Genomic DNA, 18,901 nt, shown 5'->3' on the forward strand with positions numbered 1-18,901 from the left:
GAGGGACAGTTGCCACCTGGAGACCTTGGGGGGCAGCAGAGTTGGGGGTGGAACTTTGGCTCATTCTGTAGAGGGCGGGCAAAGTGGCGGTGAGTCACATGAGATTAGTGAAACAAATTATAGCAATTCACTTAATCTAAGGAATAAAAACATTATGTATCAATTAAAGCCATCTTAGATGTGGCATTAAAAGCACAAGTTTCCTTTTTGTTAAACTGTACAGGGTAACACTTCAAGGCGTTGTGTTGGTTTTAGCTAGAGCTTTGTGAAACTCGAGCATTTTGCTCCCAGGAGTTCATGGAAATATTTCCCTCTTACAACCTTCACTCAGACAAATCCAGACACTCACACAGAAATAAACAACAAGAATAATTAATTAATTACGTGATACATTGCACTTTTCATCCGTAGACACCAAAGTATATTACAAAGGTTTGTAAGAATTCCTATCCCAATTTTGCAGATGGGGTAACAGAGGTCTAGAGAATTAAGGCCTACATTTTCAATTATGGGGTTTTTAATGTTTTGGGTGCTCTGCTTTAGATGTGCATGGCTTAATGTATCAAGAAAACTGGCATCAGATAGTATCCCTCTGATACGTGTGCAGATCTCCCCTGCACCATATGGTGGCAGAGGTCAACCATCTCCGCAGGACTGCTTCCTTGACCCCTTCCCTCAGGCAAGAGAAGCCACATTTGAAAATTTGGACTAAGTGGCTACACAGTGAATCAATGGCAGAGTCAAAGAAAAAATCCTGAAGCTTGAGTCTCTGTTCCTGCTGAGATACACATGGTGCTCCCCATTTTCTGCCTTGCCCCCAGAACAATGTGAAAAGGGGCTGTTGCAGCAGCTGAGTATAACCAGAATGCAGCAATGCTCCAGCCAGCTGGGTTTGCTCATGAGTTGTATAGAGTCATTAGAGTTTTGTGTCATTTGGGGAAGCTGCACAAGGGGCATTTCATAGTAGCTAGATCTGATAGGTTTAGTGCCTCTTTATGCATCTGGAGTAGCGTAAAGGAGCTGGATCCCAAACAATTGGGTCCTATACCACTTGACTTCTATCTCTGTGCTCAGTCCATTAGGTCCCAGATGTTCCTTGTAGTTTTTACTAGGTTTCATGGTCACAAATGTTATATAGTTTTGATCTGAAAACAGCCAGATCAAATGGGACCAAAATGGACAAAAGCTTTTTCTGACCGATTTGCATACTGTAGCGATCCTTTAACCACTGATCTATCGGAGTTTTGAGTTTGTAACAAACCACAAAGCCAGACATCTTTTGCATATGTTTTGGGGCTATACTGGCATTTCACACAGCTCTGGCTTTAGCCTCATGATTCCTGCCGACTTTAATCCTTTGAAAACATGCCCCTTAGAAGAGTTTACCAGTTTTTTCAACTCTAAATACGGAGGGAAAAAAAGCAGCAGCAGGAACAGCAGCACCACAGCTGAGTTCTCTATAGATGGTAAATAAATCATGGGAACAACAAGCCCCAATTTCACATTAATTGTTTGGAAATCTCTACAACATCAAACATTTTGATAAAAATCTGGAAAAAAATGAGTATCGCTCTTTTGTTGTTTTTGTTGTTGTTTTGCTTTAAAATGATTTGTTCTAAATACAGCTTAACATGTAGATGACTGGTTTGAGATGAGAGCATCTCTCCAAGCTGAAAAAAGCAATAACAACTTGCACAGAGATGTCAGCAGAGAGACCATTTTATAATGGAGGCACCTGGGAGAACACTCAGCATTAGACCAGTCTGGGCGAGTCTACCTATGATAGGATGGCAAACTTGCTGCTGTGGGGATCAACGGGAACAGTAGCACTTTAACAAACAGTTCGGAGGTATTTATTTAATTGGAACATTCACAATGTCTAAAGGTCTTTTATTTTATTTTTTATTAAGTTTACAAAAATTAACTTCATTTTAGCTTGATAGCCCAAAGTGCTGGAAGTAGGGGTGCTACTGCACCCCCTGGCTTGAAGTGGTTTCCATTATATACAGGATTTACAGTTTGGTTCAATGACTTAGCACCCCCACTATACAAATTGTTCCAGCACCCCTGTTGCTAGCAGAAGAATCATTGAAGTTAAGATGGAAAAGATCTAGCTCTGTCCTATTAGGCTATTCAGCCTTTCCTTTTGCCAACGCAGAATTGTTCCTTACAGTACTTTGTCCAATCTCATTTTCTGTGTCCCAAAAAAATGGTGTTTACACTAATTCCCTTGGGAAACTGTCTCCCAGTTTAATACAGCTTACTCTACAGAGGCTTTCCTGGTTTTCATCTCTTAATTGCTAAATCATATTCCAGGGTATCTACCACCCTGAGTAATTCCTCTTGAACTCCAGGGTTCCAACCATTCAAATATTTGTTGGTTTTGTCCCTCACCTCATAGTAGATTTTAGCCAAATAAACTATATACATATTGTGGTGTATTGAGGACTGTTTTAGAATTGCAAGCTATCACTTAAGCATAGAGCAACAGGAGGGGAGGGGAGAGGTGTGTGGGAGTGGGAGGTTTCCTGGTCCTGCTTGCAGGATAGAGGATTCTGTAGAGAAGCCTACAATCAAAGTCAGTTTGCAGCCAGCCAGCCTAGAGTAAGGTGTGGTGAGTTGTACCTCTCTGTTTCCAGTAACAGGTTGTTTTCTCTCTCTCTCTCTGTGTGTTTTGGGGGATCTTGGGTACCATTGTTCTAAATACTAAGAAATAAGTAGTACTACATTGCAACCTTCTAAGAAGAGTATTTAATGTTATCTAATTCCTGTGTGTGTATACCACCAATGGAACTTATATAGCTTCAACTCTTGTTCTTTCCTCATACACTAAGTCAAACCCTTCAGTCTCTTGATCACTTACTTCTCTGATCTCCCTTCAGTTTGGCAGCATCTTTCTGTCAATGTGGTGCTCAGAAAAGAGGAACTCTAGTTTCTGAAGAGCTATAACCTCTGTACTCCATGATATAATGTCTGCATAGAGAGCCCAGTATTGCACTGACCCTTATTTGCTGACATATTTGCAGTTTAAACACATCCTTTCAGCCCTGCACTTCTGAGTCTCTTTTGCTGATGATTCTAGTTTCTTTATGTCCCTTTGTACTATTTCAGTCCTCATGGACATTTGCGAACCCCTCCCATTTAGTATCACCTGACTATGAATTTTATTAACCTGTCATTGATTCCCTCTTCCAGATCATTAGTGAAAAGTGATAAATAAGATCATGCTTACTACAGGTCTCTGGACATTTCCCACACCACTTAACCCATTTCCATTGCTCTGTGTTTATGGCACTTTAGGCAGTGTACTTTCAAAAGCCAATTTAATTTAACTTGGAGAGTAAGATTTCTTCAGACATTGAATCTGAACTCCCAGGCACCTTATATAGTTTTTCCACTTGTGCAAAGTGAGTGTGAAACTTACAATTCAGAAAAATAACCCAAAAGAAAACACTTTCACATCACCTTTGTTATTTTCTAGTATATGTTTTTCTATTCCAGAAGAAGTACAGGCTTACCCATTAGGGCATTCTCCAAACCCACTTCTTCCCTGAAAGAACTATGTCACAGCAACTTTTACTCCAGCAGAAGATTGGAAACAACTGCCTCTCCACTCAGTTATTTGTACTGAATGCATTAGCCAGAAGGAGCAATTAAGGAATATTAGATAGTTCCTCCTCCTCAAAGAGCATAGGATAGAATTAATTCCTGGTACAGCTCCATTAATTTCAATTAATTTACTGTTGACAATAAATTGCAGGTAGATTTTCAGCTAAAAACAGGATAATTGAAGTACTCCAAAATTCACTTATAAAGCCCTCAGGCCACCCACCACCAACACACCATACCTTATTCCTAACCTCAGCTCTATCTATGTTAGTGTAGCATCTTCCAGGGAAGGGCTTTATAGCCTATTATCTCCCATAATGCTTTGCAACACAGGAAAGCAAAAACTGATCAATGTAATTATCCTTTAAAAATATTTGACCCTTTAAATAGTCCTTATTTTAACTTTTCCCTGTACATTCTTGCTAGCAGGAGATGGTAATAAAAATAGAGATTAATAAAATTTCATTTGTATTGCTGAGTCACCAGTCTCCTCCCACTCCTTCCACTGAGCATGCTCCAGCTGGAGGTTTTTAAAAGCAAGCTCACCAGCTCTCCTGATTATGATACACACACACTTGCAGATATTCTCTTTTTTTCCCTCAATGCAAATGGTGGCTTTTTATGTATATTTCCCCCTAGGAATAGAAAGTATTTTTTCTGTAAGGGATTGTAGAAGCAATGTTTATACTCTCTACATGGAGAATTCAAGTTCTGGACAGAATTTAAGTTCCCCAAATAGTCTTCTTCCAATATATGGTGTAGAAAGATGAAAAGGAGTTATAGTTTCAGGTCACTTAACAAAAAGAAGAGGCAAACCCTGAAAGAGATATAGTGAGAATCTTCTCACTCCTTCCTGAAAATGTTTTTAGAGAAGTCAAGCATAACTTAAATCATTTATTAGCGCTCATTAGCTTGTCAGTTATTAGTGCAAGGCACCATATTCTACTAATAGAGCTTTTCAGTTTGACTTTAGGAAATGAGTTTATAAGTGTGTTGGACTTAGACTGCACATGAAATCTTTATGAGATAATATTAAAGTTTCACTGATATCAAAATATCGACCATCTGGACCTCTCTCTAGTAATAGTGAAATGTCTGTTTCTCAGAGGAATTGGTGCCATTTTAATCTGTTGTGGGAAAGAACACCTGTTCCACATACCACGTCACAAAGGGGTAATGTACATTCCCACCATTGTCACGCAGTGCAGCCAGAAAAAATGAAACTGAGGCTTCACATTATCCTGGTGATTTAATAGTGCTCATAATCCCTTCATCATCACACCTCCTTTCCAATCTGCTAGTAAATCCCAAAGCTAACACATTAGGCTATGTGATAGCTACAACTACCCCAGAAAGCACCCTCAAAATAACAAGGGGTATTTAGAAAAAAATCTCTCCTGTTGAGAAAAATGCATTTCTCCTTCATTCTTAGTCTGCTTGCAAAACCAGTCTGTGACATGAGCCAACTGTATGTTGGCTGCCAGTTACATACAATAATGTATGGCCCCAAAGTGAATGGAAGACTGTAATTCACTTGAGGGACTCTGCTGATGTCATAAAGGGCTTGAGCAGTTTATGAACAGCCGCAGAGCCTTGAGAGTGAATTATAGCCTTGCATTCACTCCTAGGACATCTGTTGTTGTTCAATATAGAGTGTACTTTTTTGTAAATTAAAAAAAAAAAATCTACTCCTTCACCAAGTCATCAGTTTCCACAAATCTTTTTTGTTCTTCCGCTGAAATCAAATTGATACATGAGGAAACTGAAGTTTTCTATGGTATTATCTTGCCAAAGTGGCCATTAGCATTTTAATTTTCCCTTTCAGAGCTGTCATTTAAAGGGTATTGTCGCTTTTGTGACATTAGTGAAAAGATGTTTTCACTCTCACTCCTATCCATGAAGGGCAATTACAGGTTCATGTTCAGACACGGGCTAGAGGTGGGCAAATTCTGCTCTCAGCTCCACGGGTGTAAATCTCCACTAACTACACACTGAAGTCCCTGCCATTTAAGGTTTATACCCTATAATCTATTCCCTTGTATTTTTTCCAGTCTAAATTTAAAAGTGCCAGGAGATGGATCTTTCACTATTTTCAATGGGAGACACAACCGGAGCAAATCAAGAGTAATCTGTTGTATTCTATGCTCCCTGCTAATGCACTGAATAAAATCTCCTGTTTTACGCTGATATAAATTAAAACAGAATTTGGCCCAGGAATACGAGTTAGCATGTATGATATTAAAGAGGCACTTGCGAAAAACTTTAAAAAACATTCCATTTAGAAACATTTCTGCCCATATGTCATGTTTTCCGTGGGTTTCTTCCCTCCCTGTATTTTATTACTAAGGACATTTGCCTGAAAACAGACTATTTGTTACTTAGCAAGTTCATTTGCTCCTGCTGCTTATTCCTCACTTGAAGTCACTCCTGTGAGTGTGGCATCATAATTAGTTGATCTGGAGATGATTATGATGTCACAGAGGACTGTATGTTATATGGCTTCAAGTGAGGAATAAGCAGCAGGAGCAGATGATCTCTCAAGCGATAAAGACCATGTCTTTATGAAAATGTCCCTAGTAATGAAAAGGCTGAAATTATGTATCATAACAGCAGAATAGTTTTTCAGCTAGAATGCGTCAACACTTTCCACATTATAACAATCATCTTTTATACCCCATTATTGTCAGATGCATAAAATACTTTTAAAATCAACTCTGGAAATGCTTGTCCTCCAGTTATTATGTTATGAAGAGGATCATTTTAATTAATCAATAGACCAGATGTGACACATAAAAATGGCATTTTTTCCTTTTAGTGACTAATAAGCTCCTTCTCCAAATCAAAACCATCCTCACACATGAAGGTATTTCTTTTGCACTAGGGTTCAACTCTTAAATGGCTCTGACACACAAAATGAACCATGATGTTATCCATACTCCCAGCCCAACCAACGAGCCTGCTGTAATGGGGGTTGCAGCACTATGGAAGAAGCATGGAATCCGTGTGCGCATAGGACATGAGTCCACCATGCTCCTCTGCAGTCCGCCCAAAATACTGACACCAAGATCATCTTCCTTACCTACTCCTCTTACCATAGCAGCCCTCTCTTTGAAGCTCTCTACTGGCTTCTTATCCTGACCTTTGAGGCTGCTATTCGGTTCCAGTCTACATCTCCCCTACCTCTCACTTTGCTCCACCAACACTGCCCACATCACCCTTCCCTTCAGTTCCTCTCCCATTCTAGCCCTCTACCCATTATAGACAGGAATTAGAGGCTAGGAAAGAGTGGCTGGTGACTTGTCTATAAAACCAAGCTTACAATGCGCGTACAAGAGGGAGAACTCTGGAAGGTGAAGGAGGCAGGAGGAGGAGCCTTGGCTTCCTCTATTCCTTTGGTTCTGACCAACCATTTCTTCATTGGTTTCAGAGTAGCAGCCGTGTTAGTCTGTATCCCCAAAATGAACAGGAGGACTTGTGCCACCTTATGCTCAAATCCATGTGTTAGTCTCTAAGGTGCCACTTAGGACTCCAGCTCATTTTGTTTTATTGTTATCCTCCAAAATCCCCTCAAACCTTTTAATCACCAGGTGAGAATGATTATACATATCACCTCCAGAACATTTCAGTCCTTCCAGATATCAAAGCTAATGAATTAAGCATTCCTAAAAGAGAAGGCTTTCATTTATTGTTTGTTCAGGGTTGCCCTGTTTCTTGGATTGGTTAACGTAACTTAATCTAGCAGCCGGAAAAAAAATCCGCTTGGCGCCACAAAACGCAAGAGAATGCTTTTTTCCCCATCCTGACTACAAAGCTCACTGTTTAATTGTACAAGTATTTGTGGGTTTGGCTAAGGGGAGCACTATTTTGTTATTTTAGCAAAAGACTTCAAATCGTTTAGGGTATGCTGAGAAAATATTCCCTGCCTTTACACATATGATGACATGCTAAATGTTTAAGAGAAACCACTGTGCAACTGAGAGGCTCTTGCAAGTAAATGCTTGCAAAGAAAATATTAGTGACATTTTCAATGGTTATTTACTGGTATGTTGAAAAATACAGCTTGCAAGAACCTGTCTGCTGGGCAAACACTCGTACTCACTCTCTGTTTTTAATAAAATTCTTTGTGACCTCTCTGATTTTACTTGTGAAGATTCTGCCCTAGTAGATTTCAGGGAGTAAAGAGTTTTCTGGGGACTAGGTACAAGGATTCTTGGCTCTGCTAGTGACTGACTATCCATGTGGTCCTGGGCATGTCTCAGTTAAACATCTCTAAAGTGGGTATAAAAGTTTTTGCCTGACTCACAGGTATGTTGTGAGGTTCAAGTTCTAAAGTGCTACTAGACCTTTCAGGGAAAGCCTTTCACCCCCATCTCATCGCTGTGAAGTAATACAGAGTTGTAAGTAGGGAGGAGTCAGGAATAAAGTATGAAATGATGACTTTTAAAAGCAAATGGATGAACATTTAATAGGCAGCAGGTTTAAAACTAACAGAAGGAAGCATGTCTTCACACAATGGACAGTCAACCCATAGAACTCCTTGCCACAGGATGTTGTGAAGGGCAAGGCTATAACAAGATTCCAAAAAGAACTAGATAAGTTCATGGAGGATACGTCCATCAATGGCTATTAGCCAGGATGGACAGGGATGCAAAACCAACATCCCTCTTGTCCTTGTCTCTCTCTCTTCCTCAATCAATCAACTCTGCTAGATATGACATGTATACATTGATAGGTTCCCAGGACAGCCCATGAAACTATCCTGTGACCACTCTTGGTTCTATCACATCCTTCCTAGTTCATACAGGCCATCAAATGTGTGACTTAAAATAACAGTAATAATAATTTGAAACTGGTAATTGCAATGTTAGATTTAGATTTATCCTGAAGTCAATGATATTGTAGGATGATCTAAGCACTGGCTTCCATCCAATTTAGTTAGCTACCAGATTAAAATTATTTTTCTTGCAGCAATTACCATGGTAGTCCCAGAAAGTGTGTATTATGTGAAAATAGCACTGAATCTCAAGAACTGTTCACAGGCAGGGTTTTGTAGGCTACTTTGGAGGGCCTGCTGTTCGCTTTTGTTGGCAAGCATGATCTCTATGTTTATTTTATTCCTTCCTTACTTCACTTGGGCAAATTTTGTTCTCCGCATGTATTAGGGATTACAAGCAAGAGACATTAACATTTCTGTTTAGCTACAAGACAAATACAAACATAGGGCCTCATCCAAAGCCCATTGCAGTCAATGGAAAGGTGACTCATACCTTTATAAATATGGCGATTTTTATATAAGTGCTTAAATATGGGTTTTACTGTCCAACATTAAATACCCATGTCTGAGAATTTTGAATGTATTCTTTATTAGAAAGAAAAGGGCTATTACTGCCCCTATTTTTCCTTTTCTCCTGAAGCCTTTTTAAGCAGAAACTTTCTGTTTGACTGAACTTGTGTATTAAACTGATATGTAGCCAAAGGTTATCCCCACAGATCTGGCCTGAGACCAGTTTTCCCTTCAAGGATTTATGAAGCCATTCTTTCAATGATTCTAAGCAGTATGTAAGCTAATTCTCTGACCCACTAATCCTGCTGTGGTGTGTGTCGCTCATCATTTGTTTATTTTTGGTGTACATAAAGAATGCAAAACAGATATCAGTGTCTCATTTGCCAGCAAGAGAAGAGACATAGCCATAGAGTAAAGGGATCTGACAATCAGCAAGGGAAGATAATGAACTAGGAACAACACACACTGTACAACACAGAGATAGCCTTTGCTTGATGCATGGGAGACTTTAGCATGTGCCTCACCAGAGGATTAATGGGAGGTAAACAAAGGAAAAGCTCCTGCATAACACATAAGCATACCCTGTACAGGGCATGTATGGAGGGTGAATCTATAAAGAGTGAATGCATAGCATGCTAAGTAAACAAACAATCAGCTGAATACATGTAAATTAGATGATTTGGGTATAGAAGACAGGAACCTAATAAGTCAAATGATTCCAGGCTTCCAGAAGGATTTGCATATAGCTTAAGGAGGAACTGTCTGCAGGTGTAGTTCAGCTACTTGGGAAAATGTCTGGGATAGTGCTCTTTATGGATTGAAAGAGCAAATAAACAGAATCCAAAACAAAACACTTCACAAAACTTTAAAAATGCAATTTTTTGGATGTGATTTGTCTTGTCTTGACTTCTAGTAGGCTGGACTTTTCCACACTAAGTGCCTCTCTTTCTACCTTTAATATTGGGAGTCTATAATTGTACATTGCAGTAACATTAGCATTGGAGAGAAAAAAGAATCTGGACCAGGACTCAAGAGATCTGAGTGTAGTTCCTAGCTCTGCTACCAATTTCCTGTGTGACCTTGGGTAAGTCACTTAATCGCTAGTCTGTACTTCAGTTCCCCATTTGTAAAATGGGCAAGATAACACTTCCTTTCTCCACCCCTTGTCTGTTTTGTGTATTTAGACTGTAAGTTCTTCAGAGCAGGGACTCGCCTACTATTTGTATGTATTGCACCTGCCACAAATGGGGTTCTCTTATAAGTTGGGGCCTCCAAGCAATACTGTTATACAAATAAAGACCTGTGGATTCGCTGGGAAGTGCTCTTTTTTTGCATTACACTTGATTTTTCAGAAGCTATGGTGTCAAAGACATAGACTTTTCTTCAGTAGCCATTACTATACTTACTGGAGGGCACAGAGACATGAAGGGAACCTTAAGCTGCGAAGATGTTAACCGAATGTGTAAGTGGAGACTAGTGCTTCTGTCTCCATCTGTTTCTTTGGTCTCAGCAAGAGCAAATGTCTTTGCAGCTCACACAGCATACTAATGCCTTCTGAGCCCTGTGGACAGGCATTTTTCACTTCCTTATTTCAGTTACAAGCTACCACCAGCAAAACCTTGTTGCTGCCATTTTTAAATATATTTTCTGTATCTCACCAAGATCTCATTGCTTCAGCCCACTGCCTACAGCCTGCCGCCATGGCCACTGGACTGAAACAAAGCTCTCAGACATACTGAAAACTGGCAAGCGAGAAAATATGCAAAACAAAACGAAACAACAGCCATTAATTACAAAGTAGTAGAACTAGAGAGGTGTGCATCCCAATTTTGGTCTTTTAATCTCCCAGCTCCTTTTGGGGAGTGGGTGCTCTCTAGGCAACTACCGTACTAAAGGTAGACTCTCCAAATGGGTGAGGCCTTGGTATTTTTATGCCTGGAAAATGGTGCTTCTTAATCCTTGGCCCCCATTCTATCTGTTTGTACTGCTGGGGTAGCAACAAAGCATCCAGGTGGCAGTGGTAAAGACAGCTGAGGATTTCCTCTGACACTAGGGAATCCTTAGGTGGTGCAAAGCTGGTATAAATGGCTAAATGTCCCCAGCCCTGCACCTCCTGTCACATAACGAGCGTGACAGGAGTGCCGAGAGGGTATGCTGTCAGGGTGCTCAGCTGGGAGCAGTGACTAGTTGCAGCGTGTATAACTTACAAAAGCTCTAAGACTGCTCTAAGTCACCGTTGAGGTCATTTCAGGTGTAAACTTGGCACAACTGAGGACTGAGCTTGTGATGTCAAAGTATCAGCAAATCATTACTATGCAAATCTATGAAGTAATGTGACTAAGTAATCCTATTAGAAATAGGGACATCCAGGATGGGAGTGGACATCCAGTTTATAATCAGGCAAGGCAGGCTAAGAATAGTTTGTAACTTACCATCCGATTTCTGCACAGTCCTTTGATCTGAGTTTCCACTTTAGGATGAATATGTGCAGCCCACCTCTCTTGTTAACACCTGTGCAATGTTCAATAAAACAATCCCACAAGCCCTGTTTTGTATCTCCAACGTGCAGTCTGTTACATTTCCTGTCGATGATGCAGCACATCACTCATTTAGAGGGGCATGTGAAGTGTTCATGAATGACAAATTAAGATTTAGTTCAAACATCCCTGATGAGGTCTTGGTGTATTTGCCAGGCTTATATATCTGTTTCTTGGGAATGTACCTTATAAAGTTGAATTTGTGGGTTGTTTATTCAATGAACAAAGTGATCCATTATGTTTTTGTCACTGTATTAGACAGGAATGGAAGGTAGGGAAATAATTGCTGGAAATAGCTCTTCTTTCCAATTTTCAAAAGACTGAAAGTTGCAGTACAGCAAATGGAATAATCTGTTCAGTATCACAAGCTGCAGCACAAAAAGTGGTCCAATACAGCTAATAATTTTTTTCACATTGTCCTCCTAGGATCTCAACTAAATGTAAAAATTCCATGGCTGGTGAAATATGTTAAAAGTGAAATAAGACACAAACCTAACATTAAATAAAATCTTACTGGGAGGGGAGTTTAAAACTTTTGTTTACATTTTTTCCCATTCTTTCATAAATGAATCCTGTTCTTATCAGATTTTTATCCCTATTATATAGATCAAATAGGTTTGGATAATTTGCCTATGGTTTGTATAAGCACCCAATTCTTTTAAGTTTTGCCCATCACTCGTGAGAACCATGCATAGAGACAGCATTTCAACAAGCATGCTTGTGGACAACTCTATGCACGCATGGTATTGTATGAAATTATACGACTTGGTTCACGACACTGTATTTTGGGTACAACTACATATGGCATTTGTTCACAATCAGTCATTTTACCAGAACTGCAATAATATACTCTCAGCTAGAGAGAACAGGATTGGGTCCAGGATTGGGTGAATATTTTACATTTTCAATCACAGATATTTCTCTGTAACAGCTTAATGTCTAGCCTGATAGCCAAAATTCTCAGTCTTTAACCTCAAGGTCAGATGGGACAGGAGCAGAGGTAAGTCTGATAAGTTTGCCTTAGTTCTGTGTGAACAAGTGGGCTGAGTCCTCCAGCATGAAGAGATGGTCACTTCCCATGTTTAACCATAATTGGAACAAGAATTTCCTCTGCCAGTAAAAGAGCCTTTGAGATCACAGTCATAAGAACATAAGAATGGCCATACTGGTCAGACCAAAGGTCTACCAGACCAAAGGTCTCAACTACCTGAGAGGTGGTTCCAGAGAGGATGGTTCTAGACTATTCTCAGTGGTAGAAGAGGACAGGACAAGGAGTAATGGTCTCAAGTTGCAGTGGGGGAGGTTTAGGTTGGATATTAGGAAAAAAATTTTCACTAGGAGGGTGGTGAAACACTGGAATGCGTTACCTAAGGAGGTGGTAGAATCTCCTTCCTTAGAAGTTTTTAAGGTCAGGCTTGACAAAGCCCTGGCTTGGATGATTTAATTGGGGATTGGTCCTGCTATGAGCAGGGGGTTGGACTAGATGACCTCCTGAGGTTCCTTCCAACCCTGATATTCTATGATTCTATGATTCCATCCAGCCCAGTATCCTGTCTACCAACAGTGGCCAATGCCAGGTGCCCCAGAGTGAACCTAACAGGTAATGATCAAATGATCTCTCTCCTGCCATCCATCTCCACCCTCTGACAAACAGAGGCTAGGGACACCATTCCTTACCCATCCTGGCTAATAGCCATTAATGGACTTAACCTCCATGAATTTATCCAGTCTTTTTCTTTCCTAAGCTTGTCTGAGACATCTAACGTGGGGAAGGAGTGAATAAATACTATTTTACAGTCCCCAAGTCCATCGAGGGCTTACCACTCTGTTTCAGAAGGTTTATGCATGCACATCTATTTTACATGGACATTATCAAGGACTTAGAAATTGTCATTTACAAAGGGTTTTCCTGGTGGAAAAAAAAGACATAAAATAGCTGTCTTGATATCTCCATGCATCCAAATAATAGCAAATTCCTAAGGTTATACTGAACAGTGTTGTATCAGTAGAGGGCAATGTAATTTTCGACTACAGCGCTCCACCATGGTGATGAGATTGGAGATCTTATCTTTCCAGGTCTCTAGGAGTAAACATGCTCGTTTACATAGATGACACAGGATTGAAACAGCATCAGGAATGTTCCTAATTCTGTATAATTCACTTGTCAAAAACCTTGGGCTTTGTGGTAAACCCTGAAAAATCTATTTTCTTTCATCTCCCGGTATGGATATCTTGGGATTCATGGTAGACACCATAGCTCTAACACTAAATATTCATTACTTAAAGGGGACTGCTTAAAAGTTTGTGTCAGAAGGTTTGTGTCAGGAGGTGATGTCCCTCTGCTAGCTGGAGGAATGTGGCAAGGTTGTATGGAGTCTCTGGTAGCTTAGAATCATAGAATATCAGGGTTAGAAAGGACCTCAGGAGGTCATCTAATCCAACCCCCTGCTCAAAGAAGGACCAATCCCCAACAAAATCATCCCACCCTTTGTCAAGCCTGACCTTAAAAACCTCTAAGTAAGGAGATTCCACCACCTCCCTAGGTAATCCATTCCAGTGACTCCTAGTGAAATTTTTTTTCCTAATATCCAACCTAAACCTCCCCCGCTGAAACTTGAGATCATTACTCCTTGTTCTGTCCTTGCTGAACCTCATCAGATTTCTTTTGGTCCAATCCTCTAATTTGTCTAAATCCCTCTGTATCCTATCCCTACCCTCCAAGGTATCTACCACTCCTGCCAGTTTAGTGTCATCTGCAAACTTGCTGAGGGTGCAATCCACGCCATCCTCCAGATCATTAATGAAGATATTGAAAAAAACCGGTCCCAGGACCAACCCTTGGGGCATTCTGCTTGATACTGGCTGCCAAGTCGGCATGGAGCCATTGATCACTACCCGGATCCTCCTTCTTCCCTTCTTTAAAGATGGGCACTACATTAGCCTTTTTCCAGTCATCCGGTACCTCCCCTGATCACCATAAGTTTTCAGAGATAATGGCCAATGGCTCTGCAATCGCATCCGCCAACTCCTTTAACACCCTGGGATGCAGTGCATCTGGCCCCATGGACTTGTGCTCATCCAGCTTTTCTAAATAGTCCTGAACCACTTCTTTCTCCACAGAGGGCTGGTCACCTCCTCCCCATACTGTGCTTCCCAGTCCTGTAGTCTGGGAGCTGACGTTGTTTGTGAACACAGAGGCAAATAAAAGCATTGCGTACATTAGCTTTTTCCACATCCTCTGTCACTACGTTGCCTCCCTCATTCAGTAAGGGGCCCACACTTTCCTTGACCACCTTCTTGTTGCTAACATACCTGTAGAAACCCTTCTTGTTACTCTTAACATCCCTTGCTAGCTGCAACTCAAGTGTGATTTGGACTTCCTGAAGCTTCACTCCTTCCTTTTCCTATGTCCTTCTCTCATGCAGGCACATCAAGAGATGCTTACAAGATATCAGAGTAAAATTGTTTCCATTTGGGCAGCAAATAGAGCTGGTTGAAAATTTTCTGATGGAATGTTTTCCCACTGGAAAATGTCATTTCTCCTAAAACTGAAACTTCCCACCGGAACATGTCAATTTCAGTGAATCCCAGCCTAATGAACCAAAGAAAAATATCCTCCATTCCTCATGTTCTTGCTCATAAGTTATGTATCTATCACAAAGTCCACACATATGCTAGTTTATATTATGCTATTGGAACTTTCTCCCATGCTGGGGATTTTAGACATACTATGACAAATTCAGACCAATGTATTTCACAAGAGCCTTAACATTTGTTTAGTTAGTTTATCTGATTCAGAATCATTTATGGAGGAAAGGGCCTCACACTGATGGCTGCTAGATGTGGAAGTGAATAAATGTTATGTAGGAAATTTGTGTCATTATTCCCAACAAATAAACAGAATTGCCTGTTCCTAGAGTCAAAATAAATGTGTTTTAATAGGTCAGAACTTTGAGCTACAGATTCTCCAATACCACTTACAAGCATGCAGAAACGAGTGATGATCCATTACAATGTACTTACTTCTGGAAAAATTAAGGCTAACTTTAGCTTATATCTGATAAGAGTTGTGTGAAGCTCAAATGTCTTTTCTGCTGTGGGGAGAATGCTTAATATCCCACTAAATTATTCTACTATCCCTCCTTGCAACTATTAGAAGTGATTTTTTAAGATATTTGGAGACTATAGTTTATGTGTAAGGCAGACAGATTGCATTTGTAACATTTAACACATAATAACAATAATAAAACAAACTGACGTGTGTTTTCTATGTAAACAGTTTCTTCTGAAGATAGAACCAGTGAAATGTTTTGAGAACTTTGACATTTATAGCTGTATTTATAATCTCTTTTGGATCATTTTTGCATGAAGTCACATGTTTGTGTATTTTAAATTCTCTGGAGAAATAAAAATGTTTAAACATAAAATAATGATGTGATAGGCATTTTATGAGGGCTTGTTCAACATGTGCACATGTGCATGCTACACTGCAGTGATTCTTAAGAGAGAGGGTGGGAGTTTTGTAAACATCTGAGGATCTTGGTGTTAAAATGATTAGAAATAGAGACAAAAAGGGAGTGTACCTTACAACATGTAGGGAAAGTAGCTCATACTTTCCCAAGCAAAATGGGATTCGTTATAGTATTTGCTGTGATGTTTTAAAATAATGGAAGATGCCTTCACCATGTAGAGAAAAGATATACCTACACTCAAAAGTATGCACACACATCACATATATCAATGAATTCATACCCATATATATACACAAACTGTATATGTACTTGTTTTATTATTATTAAAACTGAGTGGATAATATGCAACAGATAATGTATTTGATTAATTCACTCTCTTTTTCTGCTCCTGGTACATCTGTGAACAGATTGTTTCCTTGAATTTACTCAACATTCAATAACACTTGATATTTTTTTTACTCAGTGGTGTGCTCACAAACAGGCCAGTATGAGTATTTGATACTCGACATTCAGAACTCTAGCTCTGTCTATCAACTGTGATTGGTCAAGAGAGTCACATGTTGTTGTTCCTGTTACCAGGCTGGATGAAAATAACTCTTATAGTAAGGAATTAAGGGGAACTAAATCTCTAAGGGAGGAGCAGCAGATTAGCTGTTGGCCTTACCCAACGCATCAGTAAGCGACAGAAAAATGTCCTGGCCTTGTGTAAAGATTATATTTAATTTTGTCTCCTCATATTCACACAAAGTAATTGCAGGTTCCCGCTCAGTCCTAGCTGTGAAGGGGACAGGTATGCTGTTGTCTGGCTCATGTAATTGCCTCTGGTGCCAGGGCTCTTGAAAAGTGTTGGGGAACCCTGTCCTTCGGCAGTGCCCCATATAAAACATCCTAAATGCCATTACTGGTCATCAGTACTCACTGGCAAAAAGTAGCTGCTGCAGCAGAGGATGGAGAAATGGGGCTGCCAAAAGACATATTTAGGCAAAGATCAATACAAGAGGCCAGTCCCAACGCTGGCCGCAGCATAGCCTGCTCCTCCCCATCTGGAACTTGTGCTATCTACAAATACTCCAATGCGGGAGCTTAAACTTCCCAGTTTGAGAGCATTCATGTATCTCAGCGCCTCGAAAGGGAGAGCAAAAGCGGCACATGCACAGACAAAAGACATTTAGTTTTAAGTTTGAGTATTTGCACAAAATGTTTTGCAGTGCTCACCCAGCTTTCCCTTTCAGTATTTCATATTTACACGGCGCTGTAGGTCAGGCATGGTTATTTATAAAAAGAAAAGAAGCCACAAAGAGTTTACAATCACTGGGAAATTCCTCCCATGACAGCTTCAGATTTGTCACCAACAATTACGTTAAGAAGCTTGACAGAATGGTACCAGATACCCAGATGTCTTCTTTAGTAGAAAATGGTAGTTCTTTAAGGGCCTCGTGCAATTCCCATTACACTCAATGGTCTGACATCAGTGGTCACTGGATCACCCCCTAATGTTATAAAATAGGTTTCCCTATTTAGCAGTCATACCTGAGATTTGAAATGGTGAAAAGGAGAGGCTTTTCCATAGTCAGAATTGAAGGGTTTTTTTCAACTGCTATAATATGTCCTTATGTCAGCATACCTTTCTTCTGAGGAATTCAAAGTGCTTTGCAAACATTAAATAGTTAAGTTTCTCAACTCCTCCCTGTGAGGCAAGTTACTTGAGTTTTCTCCTAAAACTATACTTTCATGCTGGCTCATGGCAACAAGAGTCAGACTTCTCTCTTTAGTACATTGAATCCCAGATAGAGCCAGGCAATGGGGAAAAAGAGCACAAAGGACAAGAAATGCTAGTATGTGGCATACTGTGGCCTGATAAAATTTCTTGTAAGGGAAGATGCACTTTGATCCAAGCTTGCAGATGGAGGAATATTATCACTATAATAGTTCTTCAGGAGGTGAAGTGGTTTAGGCAGTGATCCCTGGGGAATGAAAGTGAAAGCAGGAGGGAGAAGTCTAGCATATAAAGCTCACGTAAATAAAGCATTGACCTTTACTTCTGACACTCTTTTTCAAATTCAACTTGCTCTCTTAAGTGAAACTGGAGAAAGGTTGGTGAAGGGTTTACACTTCTGGGACCAGTGTAGGCCCATCGGACGTCCCATGGGAAATAATTGGAAAGGTCATACACAGTTGCTGACTTTCTTCTAGTGCTGCAAAGGCACCCCAGAAACTTTATTTGAATTAAGAGTCCTGAAGATTGAAAACCTCCATTTCCTGTGGATGCTACCTCTCATTATGTTCTCAACTCAGCTCCAGAGCATTCAAAAGAGTAGGAAATTACATATTAAACGTGACTTGTCAAAGTCATGGCTTTTGGCAATAGCAGCTAAATAACCTTCTGCTTGTTACTTTCTTCAATCTGTCAGTCCACCCATGCAAGGTCTGCTGTTGCACACTGCTGCTTTCTTTCTCTCTGAAATTTCTTTACTGCTTCTGCACACGCCATTATGGAGTCCCCAAAGCATCCTGGGAAAATCAACACAGTCCAATAGAGTTTCTGAGCATAGTAGATAAGCATGTTGTGGAACCCAGTCAACCAAAGGTAGTTATGAGGTCCATGCCGAGAGGATCAACATAAGTTATGGGGATCACATAGTCCATGACAGATTAAATAGTTGAAGGCTCACATCATATGGCTAGAAGTAGCTTTTGTATGCTGCTGTACATAGTAAAAACCTTCCCCCACACCTTATTGTTTCCTCCTCTTTGACTTCATACGTTATCCTTTATCTTTTTTGTCCTTCCTTCCTATGTACTATCTTTCCTTTTCACTCTTTCTTTCAATTTCTGTTCCTGTACCTTGTTTCTCCTCCTCCTCCTCGTCCTCCTCTTCTTCTGTCCATCCCGGACCAAGGGTCTGCTAGAGTGCACTAAACATTTCAGGACAGAATGTCCTATAGGCTAAGGTAAAAAGTGCTGCTTTGTGCTTGTTCGAACCAGCAATATCTGTTCAT

Source organism: Lepidochelys kempii, chromosome 2 (genome assembly GCF_965140285.1).
Source record: "Lepidochelys kempii isolate rLepKem1 chromosome 2, rLepKem1.hap1, whole genome shotgun sequence".
Lineage (NCBI taxonomy): Eukaryota > Metazoa > Chordata > Testudines > Cheloniidae > Lepidochelys > Lepidochelys kempii.